General features: G+C 44.4%; 1 long non-coding RNA gene across 2 annotated transcripts in view; it reads right to left on the bottom strand.

Annotated features, from left to right (window-relative positions):
- Positions 1-359: 359 nt before the first annotated feature.
- Positions 360-13,734, bottom strand: part of LOC109303032 — a 243,262-nt gene continuing 229,887 nt past the window's right edge. For both annotated transcript variants that reach the window (XR_002098990.1, XR_002098991.1), the window contains one exon: positions 360-715. This is a non-coding gene — a long non-coding RNA (uncharacterized LOC109303032). The remainder of the gene's footprint in view (positions 716-13,734) is intronic.

The following is a 13,734-nucleotide window of genomic DNA, read 5'->3' as shown; positions in this document are numbered from 1 at the left end:
AGAAGTGAGGATCGCCTCCCTCACTGGGCAGCACCCAGTGAGTTGGGCCTTTTTTTCTTAAAGCACTGGGACCTGGGGTGGGTGGGGCAGCCATTGCTGGGCTGGGAGAGTGGGCAGGGGATGGGTCTGTGTGATTCAGAGATTTGGAAGCAGTTGAATCTATGAATCAGATTTGGCCGAATTGATTCGGGACAGTTATTCAAATCACCAAATTGAATAACTGTCCCCTTAATCGGCCAAACCCAAATCCAAAGCGAATACTCACAGCTTTGCACAGGCCTAGTCTGTATCATTTTTCAAGACTATTGAGAAGGATGAGGGAGCAGCTAGTTAGGTGTCAAAGGTAACTAAAAGAACTTAGTGCAATGCATTCATTCAGGCCCTTGCCCATACTTTTTTGTTGTGTAGCTCCAACACTTTTTTCTCATTTTAGTGTTGCTTAAGTTCCATGTACATGTTAACCCACTCTGGCATGAAGGTATCAAATAAGAATGACATTATGACATTCAGCTAACAACACACGTGGCTGTGTACACAGCTTATGTCAAGGCAAGTCAGTACTCATTACAAATTAAAGGGCATGCTTATGCTGTTTTCTTTAGGCACTCAATTAAAGGCAGGTGTCTGGCCCCTCATCAGTACTAGGTGGTCTTTTCCTCCTAGGTTGTTTTTCTTCTCTTGGTGGTGACCCAATTTCTTTCTTCACTTTTGAAATCTGTAAAACAAACCCACGATCATTTTTAACATCCTCTCTGGTTACATGTGCAAAAGTTTCCAAGTAACAGTCAGGAGTTGGTAAGTCATTTTTCTTACTGTTTCTGTCTAGGTGCATGCTCATTCCAGATTTGTAACAGTGGTTAGAGATTGCAAAAGAAACAGAGTAACAGATGTATAAGCATGGGTGGCAAAGATGCCAATTTTCCACTGATGGGTTCTGGGGACTTTGTAAACTCTGAGAGGGCCCAGAAATGGAATAGTTGATGGAGATAATTTTCCTATTTTGTTCTGATAAAATTGAAGGATTAGAAATTTAATCTCCTTCCTGCCCCAAACCCTACATAGACTGAAAGGCCACCATGTGATACGACTTACCTATTTAATTGCCCTAAACTAAGTACATCAGATTTATTTTCACCACAGGGATCCAGGTCAGGAAGAATGCTGACAGAAGCCAGCATAAACCTTAGTTTGACACCAAGACTTGGTTTTCTCCCATCATCACTGTTGTATGTTAAACAGAATAATAGAGGGTTCATAGCCTCGTGGCCTGAGCACCCACCTGGGGTACAGGGCTTTCTGCAATCTACATCAGCCTCTGATTTACATAAAAGTTGTTGCCACTCAGCATCACACAGAACATGCTCAGTATCACTCTCTTAAAGAAGAGTGAACATTAAAAAGGATCTTTGGCTAGAGGGACAATCCATTCAAAGAATTTCTCTTCTAAAATGGACTACAGGGCTCTGGTTACTTGTGTGAGGGGGACAGGGATTCAGACAATGTTCTTCTTGATCCTTCTGGTCAAGAAGAAGGGCCTGGAAAGGAGTGGACACATCCTGAAAATCAGTACATGGCTGCGCAAATGGTGTTGCTCAGAAGGGCTTTAGATTCATCAACCAGGGGAGCTTGTTCCAAGAAGATGGATTGCTAGGAAGAAATGGGATTTACCTGATGAGGAAAGGGAAGAGCGTCTTTGTAGACAGGCTTGCTAACCTAGTGAGGAGAGCTTTAAACTAGTTTCACCAAGGAATGGAGACAAAAAACCTAAGGTAAGTAGAAAAGTGGGTGACCTGGAGGAAACACAACCAGGAGTGGGCAACAGGGGCGCCTTCTCATTCCTCCTGAAAAAGTAGGGCAATGAGCTAGTTACCTCAGGTGTCTGTACGTGAATACACAGAGCCTGACAAACAAGTAGGAAGAATTGGAAATCTTTGCACAGTCACTGAATGATGATATGATTGGAATAACAGACACTTGGTGGGATAGTTGATATGGAATCATAGAAAAGTAGGCCTAGAAGGGACCTGCTAGTCCAACCCCCCTCTCTAAGGCAGGATCTTCCCTATGCAAACCACACAATACAAACCATAATCTGAACTCTACATAAGATTAGCCTCAACCCTGACACAACATAAGATTTAACAACCTAATCTGCCAGCAGTAAACCAGGAAAACCACAGCAGCCGAAGTCCTGCTTCTATAAAATGTTAATATATGCTCAAGAGGTCCTGGGCAGAGGGCCATGCCCCCTGTTTTAGAGGAAAGCAAAAACTCCCACAGTTCATACCAATCTGACAACAGGGTAAAAGTCCTTCCTGACCCCCCAGCACTCTCATGGATGGGTATAAACTGTTCAGGAAGCACAGGCAAGGGAGAAGGAGTTTCTCTTTATATAAAAGAGGTGTATGGTTGTTCAGAGTTACACTATGAAACTGGAGATAGGCCTGTTGAAAGTCTCTGGGTTAGGGTCTGGGGGGAAAGTAATAAGAGTGATGACATGACGGGTGCCTGCTGCAGACCACCAGACTAGGAGGATAAGGTGGATGGGACTTTCTTCAAACAATTATCAGAAGTTTCTGTATCACAGGCCCTGGCTTTCATGGGGGACTTCAGTCACCCTGACATCTGCTGGGAGGGCAATGCAGCAATGTACAGACAACCCAGAAAGTTTTTGGAGAGTACTGGGGGCTATTTCCTGGGGCAAGTGTTGGAGAGGCTAACTAGGGGCTGTGCTCTTCTTGGCCTGCTACTCACAAACAGGGAAGAATTTGTGGGGAGTGTAGAAGTGGATGGCAACTTGGGCAGCAGCAACCATGAAAGATAGTTGAGTTCAGGATCCTGAGGAAAGGAGGGAAGAAGAAAAGCAGAGTAAGGACCCTGGATTCCATAAAAGCAGACTTTGATTCACTCAGGGAACTCAATTTCTTTATCAGTGATCTGGATGATGGGATGGAGTGCACTTTCAGCAATTTTTCAAATGACACCACCCTGAGGGCAGTAGTAGATACATTGGAGGGTAAGGCTAGGATTCAGAGACCTTGATAAATTGGAGGATTGAATCAAAAGAATCTCATTAAGTTCAGTAAGGACAAATGCAAAATCCTACACTTAGGATGGAACAATCTCATGAACTGGTACAGGCTGGGGACTAATTGGCTCTACAGAGCTAGCAGCTCTGCAGAAAAGGACCCGGAGGTTACAGTGCACAATAAGTGGAACATGAGCAGACAATTAGCAGTGCCCTTGTTTCAAAGAAGGCTAAAAGCATACTGGGCTGCACTTTGTAGGAACTGTGGCCAGCAGATCAAGGGAAGTGATTATTTCCCTTTATTTGGCACTGGTAACGCCATACCTGGAGTACTGTGTCCAGATCTGGGCTCCTTCACTACAGAAAGGATACTGACAGATTGGAGAGAGAGGAGAGTAGTGAAAATGGTTAGTGGGCTAGGGAACATGACTTATTAGAAGAAGTTGAAGGGACTGGGCTTATTTAGTCTGGAAAAGAGAAGACTGAGGGGGGATTTAATAACAGCCTTCAGCCTTCTGAAGGGTGCCTACAAAGAGGATGGAGTTAAACTGTTCTCAGTGGTAGCAGATGACAGAACAAGGAGCAATGGTCTCAAGTTGCAGAAAGGGAAGTTTATGTTAAATATTAGGAAAATCTCTCTCACTAGGATGGTGATAAAGCATTGGAATAGGCTATCTAGAGAGGTTGTTGAAACTCCATCCTTGGAAGTTTTTAAGACCCAGGTATACAAAGCCTTTGCTGGGATGATCTAGTTGGGGATGGTCCTGCTTTGAGCAGGGGGTTGGATTAGATGACCTCCTGAGGTCCCTTTCAACCCTAAATGTCCATGATCCTATGATTCTATGAGCCTATGTCTCGTTTCCTTGTCTATAAAATAGGGATATTAGTATTTCCTTCTTCATGAGGATACTGTGAGGATTAATACATACAAGTTTGTGAAGAACTCTGATATAGTAATATGAACCATATAAATACATCAGATAAACAGATGTTTCTTAAAGACCTAACTCATTCACAATTTTAAAGAAAGGCTGTCTTTCCAAGATCCAGAGGGAAATTTCCAAGGAAGAAATGAGAGCTACTAACCTCTCATAGAAAATCATTCAGAATTAAGTACCTAGTTCATATTTCTGTTCATGAAAATCCACACAATCCTGGTCAAGAACTTCAAAGAATACCTCAGTCTCTATCTTTCCCTGGTGCAATAGGTGCATAAGACCTTTAGTGTTTTGATCAAATAAAGTTGCTATACAATCCAATATTTGACACAGTAACAATTTTCAGGGACCCAGCCAAGAATCTTCAAGCCACTGTAGGCTTGTAGAACAGTGAATCAATTTATTTTGGGTGTAGTGACATTGTTCCTTTACATCATCATGCAATCTCCTACTTACTTTGTTATGGCAATATTACAGGACCTTGCAATCAGTACCCACCAACATAATGTCAGGATGCAAATATTTCAAAATAATTATTTTTATTCTGGAAAGCATATATAAAAGGGTGATTGTTGGATCTGGATTTAGGACCCAGGGACCTTGTTTGGGGGGAGGGGAGGGAAGGGGGAAGGCAGTGCTATGGGCAGTATGGTATATTCTCCCTTGGTTCCCAAGCTGTTTTCTAGACTATATGTCCTTGTTGTGTTGAACAACCTATCTGCCTTGAAGGCTGTGATCTTGTGTTATGTCATGCCCCCTCAATTCTTAGGCTGTGTCCAGTCATCTGCCTTGTATGTGTTAGATAGCCTGTCTGCTTCCAAGGCTGGGAGAAACTATGTGTGCGAGACCCAAGCTCTTTAGAAATCAATTAACCCCTGCTGCCCATCTTGAACCTTTCTAATACACATATTTATACTTCTAAGGCAATTCCCAAAAACAAACCTTTAAATACCGTTTCTATGCCAACAATTTGCCCTAAATGAATGATCATTTCTTCCACGTCTGACATCTTGGTGACTCTTTTTGGAAACTGAAAAACTCCATCACAGCTGCATTCTTGCCCTGAGACCAAACAGTCCCGGTTTGAAGTCTCCTGCATGCTACATCTTCTCTAGTTACATGGAGATAGCTTTTATATTTTGAACTGTTTTTAGAGCAGTACTAATCTGTTTTTAACAGAAAACAAACTCCAGTCATGGGAATCTGTGCTTTTCTCCATATTCTTCAACAAATGCCTTTCAAAGGCATAATATTCTCCAAATACTTGTGCATCTGTGACGTACACATGAAAAAAATACTTGTTCTACATTCTATAAAGACAACAATGATGAAATTGCTCATGGGATCATATCAGCCAGGACATTCCTAGTCAGTCTACATTATAGAAATACTCTTAACTCTTAACTGAGATGTAGAAGGACTTACAGAAGTACAGATACTCCAAACTCATTGGAAATGCTTTAAGTGGACCCCCTTGTGTAAGTAAAAGAGACTATGTAAGCTGCATTGGAGTTTAGTGGTAAGGTTCTGTCAGACAGCTATAGACAGGTAATAGCAGCCTGGCTTATTCAAAGAAGATTATGTTTTTATATATAAACATAATGACAATTTTCAAGGACCCATCCAAGAACCTTCAAGACACTGTAGGCTTATAGCACAACTCGTGAATCAACTTATGTATACATAATATTTCCTTTTAGGGGTTTCTCCTATGGAAAACTTGTAGTAACTAATGAAAATTTGAGGAGCTGTGGAGGCAAAAGAAGTCTGACACTCTTCCTGTAGTGTAGGGAGGAACGGTATGTCTGGAAGAAAATGAGAAAAAAAATACTTGTTTATTTGGATGATCACTCCAGCTGCTTGAGCAGCAGGGAAGGAATGATCTGTCCCAATCCAAAATTCCAAGCCCACACACAAATTCCATGAAGGATACAGACACATAACATGACCAACCAATAAAACACTAGACAGAAGCACAATGTCTTCAGAATCACTCTCACTGGCTGGTTGGCAACCGCACAACTTCTAAAAACTGAGTAACTATCTTGTTGATTTCCCTTTCCATTCCATGTCTTCCACTCCCTTTTCCTTCCTAAGAAAGAAGGATGGTTAGAGCTTTGTCTGCTATCCCTGTACTCACTGATGCCGGAACTGGCTCTTACTGAGGCAGTCTTTCTTACTGAAAAACAAGAGGTATTACTTCTGGTAAGGTACTTGTTCCTCTCTTGTGTTCCTGTCTATCCATTTCCTCTTCTGTTTTTATCTTTTCTTTCTCACTTTTCACTTTACATCTAAACTATTTTTTTCCTTTCATCTTCCCATTGGTGTCTGGTCTTTCCCCTTTCTTACTTTAATGCCAATCTCTCAATTTTTTGTATTCCATCTAGTTAAACTTCCTTCTTCCTGTCCTCCAAACAGGTTCACAACTCTTTATTTGCCACCCTCATTTTTTCTCTACCTTCTACTTTGTTAAGCCTTCTCCTGCCACCTTGCCCACTCTTCCTCTTTTTTATCCCTTGCTTCCATATCCATAGCCCTTCTTGTACTTTTTTCTAAAATATATTTGACCCCTTTCCCTTTGTCTTCCCAATGTCTCTTCTACCTGCTCCCTCATAAGATACTCCTCTAGCACTAGATTGGCTCCCGTAGTGTCTCCATCAGGGTGGAGGTCTGCTTCTTGGCTTAACATATGCACTTGGCAAAACTCCAATTAGAAGTGCCGCCTTACTCAGAAAAGATGTTGACTGGTGGTGTGGAGTTGTTTCAATATAACAGGCAAGAATGCAGAGTGTACTCCTGTTTCTTTCACAAAAATCCTTGATACACCCCTGTGGCCTGTACCAGTCCTACCATAGCTAGAAGGCAATATACAGCTAATGTAGGATATGCATATACTGCACTTCAGCCACTACCACATCATCTGCTGTCTCACATCTCTTCCCCTTCTTTACCACAAGGTGAACAGAACTTGAAAGCAGTGATATGATCTTACTTAACAAATGTGACTAAGCTGTTCAGGTGCAGAGAGAAGTTCAGCTCCTGGGTCTAACTCACTTCTTTCACATAAAGTGTCATGAATTAAACCAGTCCTCCTGACCCAACAGATGTTAACTGTTGGGTTGGGAGGGTGGGGGATAGAGCTCTAATTTGGAGCTGATAAAGGGAGAGAGGCTGCATCTCTGCAGGCTCTCCCTTAGCGTCAACCCCACTCTCTGAGGTCCCATTTTATCTCATGATGGGAGGGGAAAAAGGCAGGGGAGGGAGGTCCATACTGGGGTTTCCCCAGATGCACAGGAGTGGGAAGATGGGTGGATTGGAGCCCCTGACCTTAGGGGGGCTCCAATACACCCACCCCACCCTCCAGCACCAGTTGGGCAATCTCCAGAATGAGGTCCTTTTACTCCCTTCCCCAGCTCCCATTCTGAAAACAGCACTGAAAGCAGAGCTGGGCTGCATCAGCTGAACCCTGCTCCTGGCGCACACAGACAGAAGTTAATGAAGGCGCTCTGTGTAATGAGGGTTCAGATTGTCATAGAATGAGGCCCTTTTAAAATGCTCTGCAGCCATGCAGTTGTGTTTGGTCATGACCGTAGAGTGCTTTCAGGGGCCAGATCAGCTGAAAATGTTCACTTCTGTCTGTGCCTTTCATGTCAGAAGATTGCAGTTTAGCTCAGATATTCAGCAGCTGAGTCAAGGAGGAAAGTTCAAAGATGGGCAGTATCTACCATCAGAACCGTGCTTTAAGCCTGAGGACTAAAAGAGTTAAACATAGGAACATCTGAGCCTAATTACAGAACAAAGGAAAAGGGGCTAAAAACAGAACAATTTGGGGAAATTAGGAACAGTTGATCACTCAGAGTCTGTCTGGCAAACAATGCTAGTAGTTCTTTTGGCTTTTCTTACAAAGACGACCTGACCTATTTAAGTATCTTAATAAGAACCCATGCTCACTCCTTAGCTGAATGAAAACCCTGAATATACTCTCCTGATATTTCTATGATGAAAGTATACCTCTTTCCTTTAGGAATAAGAGTGGATTCTGCCTTTAAAGCTTACCCTTTCCTAAGATCTGCAAGAGACACAGAAGAGACAATGGACTTCATGTATCTCAGCACTGAAATCAATACAAATTCAGAATCTGGCCCTAAACCTATACTCTCTACCAAGTCCTGCATCTTTGGTGCTGTCTGTTCCTAAAATGTGAGATTTCTGCCATTTAACTGAAATTTATTTTGATGTTAATAGAACTCTGAAGAGAGTCCATTTCAGCCAAAAAAGCTTAAAGATCCTTGATGCTTCATGCATAAAGTTTCCTGCATATGTTGAATGTTCAATTTACCAGAATCACCAGGCTGAAAGGGACCTCAAAGGTCATCTAATCCAACCCCTGCTACCCTCTGTTTTGGTCAGTCGATGCAGTTGAAAATCAGCAGCATTCAGCCTGTACTTTGTGCAGCCTATACTCCGAAAAGCAATGGCTTAATGAAGACAGACGTAATCGTAGAATCATAGGCTTGGAAGGGATCTCAGTGGGTATCTAGTCAAATGCCCACACAGATACAGGATTTACTGTTCCTAAACCATCCCAAATAGTTTAGAATAGATGAAAAGAAAGGCAAAAGCTGTCTGTCTAGCCTCATGAAAACCTGTAGTGTGGGAGATTTCAGAACTGTAGGCAGCTTTTTTTATTTAGGAGAGGGAATTTATTCTTGAGAATGAATCTGAATTTTCTTTGCTATAGTTTAAGCCAGTGGTACTCACAGTTCTGGCCCCATGGGCCAGATGAATGGTGTGGGGCTGGTCCACAGACACTGTGCTGCCCTCAAGCACTGGGGCCAGGATTGATCCTGCCCAGCTGGGATCGGGCTCCAGAGCCCCATGTTGCCTCCCACTGCTCCCACACGCTAGGACTGGGCTCTGTGCCATGCACCACACCTGATCTAGTATACAGGGTCATGGTCTGCAGGGCTCCCCACAGATCCATGAGGATCTCTGCAGCCCAGATGACATTGTGCCAGGGGCTGGATCTGGTCCACAGGTTGAGGGCTGAGCACCCATGGCTTAACCTCAATGCCTCATGTTCTTCCTTCTGTACAAGGAAATACAATATGTCTTGGTCATCTTAATCTCCCTCCTTAATCTCCTCTTCCTTTTTCATAATGAACATTCATAGTTCCTTCAGATTTTCTTTTTATTGCGTGTATTCCAATCCCTTTGTCATCTTTGCTGCTACTTCTGAATTCCCTCCAGTTTATCTACATCCTTCTCAAAATACAGTGACCCCAGTTGGATGCAATACTCTAACCAGCACCAAGTGGAGCAGTACAATCATCTCCTGTGTTTTGTATATAATGCTTCTGTTAATACAACTCAAAAATGTAGCTGCTTCCCAACCCTCCAAAAATATCACATTACTGACTCATGATGAGTTTGTGATTCACCCTAACCCTTAGAACTTCTTGAGTTATCTGCCATTTTGAAGGTGTGCATCTGCTTTTCCTCCCCGTGTGTAGTATCTCTCTTTGTTGAATTTTATTCCGATTTCTGTAGCTCAGCTCTCTAATTTAGCCAGATCCTTTTGAATTTTAGTTTTATCACCCAGTGTTTGCAGCCACAGCTGGGTGTCATGATTCAGTTAGATTTGTCTGTCTAGAATGGCTTCCATATTTTAATGTACCCTAGGAGATAGCTCCAGATATGAAGAGGCAAAAACCTAGGAGTGGAATTTAGTGTGATCAAAACTGGAAGATGTAGAACATAAGGCTGTGAGAAATTTCACTGTCTGTTTTGTTTCAATGCTGTTTTGATTCATTTTGAGCTTGAAACAGCAAAATCAAAATGGAATGAAGGGCTTTGAAACAGCCTTGAAATGAAATGAGGGCAGTCGAAATATTTCAAAAGTTTCAAAATGTTTCAAGATTTGAAGCTCAAGCTGGGCTTGCCTGCAGGGAAAGAAAGTAAGGAGAGGGAGGGAGAAGAGTGGGGAAGAGGGAAGGACTGCTCTCATATTTACCATGTAGCTGGCCTGTGACTGTTATCCTTCCCTTGAGGTTGCTCCCAATCCCAGTGCTCTGGGGGAGGGATGGAAAAACAGCATAAAAGGCAGCATTGTTTGAACTGGCCTGTTTTCTGCCTTAGTTACTGAGCTATTTTCCAGCAGCTTAGGAGCGTTAGACAGTGAAGGCTACTACTACCATTGATTTGAATGATTTCCTACTTGCTAGCCTAACAAGTGGGATTCCACAATACCTTTTGCTTTCTTTCAGACCCTTTTATTTTATTATTATATTCATTGATTTATTGTTTTCAGTGTTATAATTATATTGGATATTACAATATAGAATTTATATAGGAAGGGAGATACATTTATATTTAATTTCTATAGATTTATACCTTGTGGCATATACATACCTTATAGAAGATATTTAGGAAAGGAGACAGGTTGTAGCCATGTTGGTCTAAGGACATAGGCAGACAAGGTTCTTTGGGTGAATCTGATATCTTTTATTAGACCAACTTAAATAGTTGGAGAACAATTTTTAAGCAAACTTTTGGGTTCAAAAACCCTTCGTCAGGCTAAGAAAGTTTCAGCAGTTGATGTGTGCTCTTCGTGGATGGAATGAAAAGTAAAAAAGCCAGGGGCTGGGCTGGTATGCATACAAGACAGGCAGTCAGTGAAAATGTAGGTTGAGGAGTCAATGAGTGAGAGACAGGCTGGGTGTGGGGGAGGGAAGGGGGATGAATAGTGGAGAAGTACCTGGGAAGTCAGCTGTCAGGCAAATTATAATGTGTCATAAATCCAACATATTTAATCCATAGTTTTTAGTATCCAGGAGGTTTCAGATTCACCCAAAGAACCTTGTCTGCCTATAGGAAAGGAGATACATTTATACCTTGCAGCATACTGCATACATTATAGGATTTATATAGTAACGCAAGTAAAGTTATATATTTTTATAAAAACAAGGCACTATGAAACACCATGAAGCATGATGGAAAGGTAGCTGGCGAGCCTTCAGCAAGAGGTGGAAGAGGGGGTAGAGGGAGAGGTGTAAGTTCCCCACCCCCAAACTGAGATGCAGCCTCTTTCCTCCAGCTAGAAGGGATGAGGGTTCCGCAAGCAGCAAGGAGAAGGGAGCAGTGCCAGTGTCATTGCCTGTGCCTGAGACTGCATTCCCTCCAAGAGCACCAACCATAACCATCCACTGTCCCACCACCGCCATGACAACAAGCAGCAGCACCAGCACCAGCATGACAGTGTTCTCCACCCCCATTTCACTTCCCATCCTGAGCCTTCCAGTGTCAGAGGAAGAGCAGGAGCTGGATATGGATCTGAGTGACCTACCAAAGGGAATTCTGGGGAAGGAGAGGGAATCAGCTGAGCTTATGCTCCACATCCCTCAAGTTTCCCCTAGAGCCAGGTCTCTTTCCCCAGAATGCACTTCAGAGGAGGCTGAGGTAGAGGATGTGGAGGCAAGCAACTTATCTAAGTCCACTCCTCCTGTTGCTGTGCCTCTGCCTGCTGAGGAAGGGGAAATTGCAGAATCCACACAATCGTTCAGCAGGACGATGGTGCCATCCCCGTATAAGGCATGCAGGGAGTACTTGAGGTTGGAGCTGCACAAAGCAGGTCTGCAGTTGGCTTTACACTTTACCTCTGACATCTGGAGCAGCCAGGGTGGAGATCATGCCTACCTCTCCCTCACAGGGCACTAGTGCGATCAGTCAGGTGGTCAGTGGGCTCTCCTTCAAGCCGAGATGATGGATAAGTCCCACATGGCAACAGAGATCATGGGGGCCATGAACCGCTTGGTGCAGGGGTGTTTTATTGGGCAGGGCGAGGTCACCCATAGGTTCAAGGTCACTGAAAAATGAGGCCAATACGGTCAAAGCAGTCAGTGATGTCAACTTTGTTGGCATCTACTGTGTGGCACACAAGTTCCACCTCATTGTCAGGGATGCTTTGGAGGGGGACAGGGCTGCTGGTGATGGTACCAGTACCACCAGAAATGCCAAGCTATTCCACCAGAGCATCAAGGGGGTCAAGATGCTGTGGGACAAACAAGCAGAGCTGAACATCCCACAGCACAAAATCATACAGGATGTGGAGACTCAGTGGAACTCCATATACCTGATGCTTGAGAGGCTGGTGGAGCAACAGACCATCCATGAGATGACCTTGCTCAGGTAGATTGGGATCAGTGGCCCCCTTAACAAAGCTAAGTGGGATACCATCTCCCAGATCTTGGTGGTCCTCAAGTCCTTCCTCAAGACCATCAAGACCCTCAGTGCTGGCACTGTCCTCCTTAGCTAGGTGATCTCTGTAGTGAGGGAACCTCAGAGCCAAACAGAGAGCTTCCAGGGGATCAATGTTTCTGAGTGAGGGAAGCTGCTGTCACCAGACATGCAGGCACTGGTGAAGTGGCTGAAGGAGTACTTTTTTCTGCCATGGCAGGAGGTCAGACTTGATGATCTACTCAGGTCCCTTCTGACCCTACCAACTTTGAAACTATGAAAGCATCAGGAAATGGCTCCATCCCTTGTGGTCCAGTACAGTCCACGTGCTGGCTGCCATGTGTGACCCGAGGGTGAAGAGCAGCATATGCAGCAGCCGAACCCTGGATCAGTGGACAGAGGTGTTGGTGAAGAGACTCAGGTAGGCAAAATGGCAGAGGTGGGGGGATGTGGAAGAGGGGGATCCACTGTCCTATGCTAGCACACCATCCACCAGCCAGTCTCCTCCTCCACCACAGGCTCTGCCAATGTGGGCCAAAGGCATGGTTTCCATGGTGGGATCCAGAGGCACCAAACCCCACCATCAGGAAAGTAAAACTCATGCCTTGATGGCTGCCTATCTCACCAAGGATGTGGAGACACTGCTGGGCAACCCCTTGACCTACTGAGCAAGCCACAGCCAGATGTGGCCGGATCTGGCCATGGTTGCCTGGGAACACCAGTCCTGTCCACCGACCAGTGTTTTGAGCAAGAGGATGTTGCTGGGGATATAGTGACACCTCACTGCACCTGCTTGGATCCTGGTTGGTGGAGCAGCTGGTGTTCCCCAAGGTGAACCTCCTGCTGGTGGGATTTCCCAAGTTCCAGGTGCAGATGGAGTGAATGTCACTCTCCTCACTCCATCTGCACCTATTTCCTTTTTTCATGTTTTAAAAGCCAGTTAATGCCCACTCGCAGAGCTGGAGGGGGCACTCACTGCATCACCAGCCAGCAGGGGAAGAACATGTCCCTGCTGAGCTTCTATGCTAGGATGAACTTGGAGGTATGGACTTGGGGCTATGGGGAAGGAGGAGGCTTCAAGTCCTGGGCATGACCACTAAAACTGCACTCTGCCAGGGCCTGGGAGGTCTGGTGGGATTGCTGGTGGCACAGCAGTCCCAGGGAATGCCACAACAGAGGATCCCCCTGTTGAAAGGCAGGTAGGAGGTGACATAACATCCAGCTGCCACACACATGCACACAGTCCTGGCTGGGGAAAGCCAAGACCTGTCATGTCTTTGACAGGCCTGAGGCTTGCTGGTTGCAGTGGAGTTGTGAAGCTCCAGGTGAGCTCAGCTTAGCTGCCTGGGATGCCAGCTTTTGTGTTGAAAAATGCTTTGTCAGGCTGAGGAAGCACCTGAAGTTGGTGTGTGTGTGTGTTGTTCCTAGATGGAAGGAATAGTAAAGAAGCCAGAATCTGGAATGCAATGCAGTCAAGAAATCCAGTGAGTGAAAATGGAAATGGAAGCATCAGAGGGTGAGGGACAGGCTATT

The sequence above is a fragment of the Gavialis gangeticus genome, unplaced genomic scaffold (genome assembly GCF_001723915.1).
Source record: "Gavialis gangeticus isolate Ggan-Ray unplaced genomic scaffold, GavGan_comp1, whole genome shotgun sequence".
NCBI lineage: Eukaryota > Metazoa > Chordata > Crocodylia > Gavialidae > Gavialis > Gavialis gangeticus.
The sequence above is the reverse complement of the archived record's forward strand: the minus strand, read 5'-3'. Positions and strand labels throughout refer to the sequence as shown.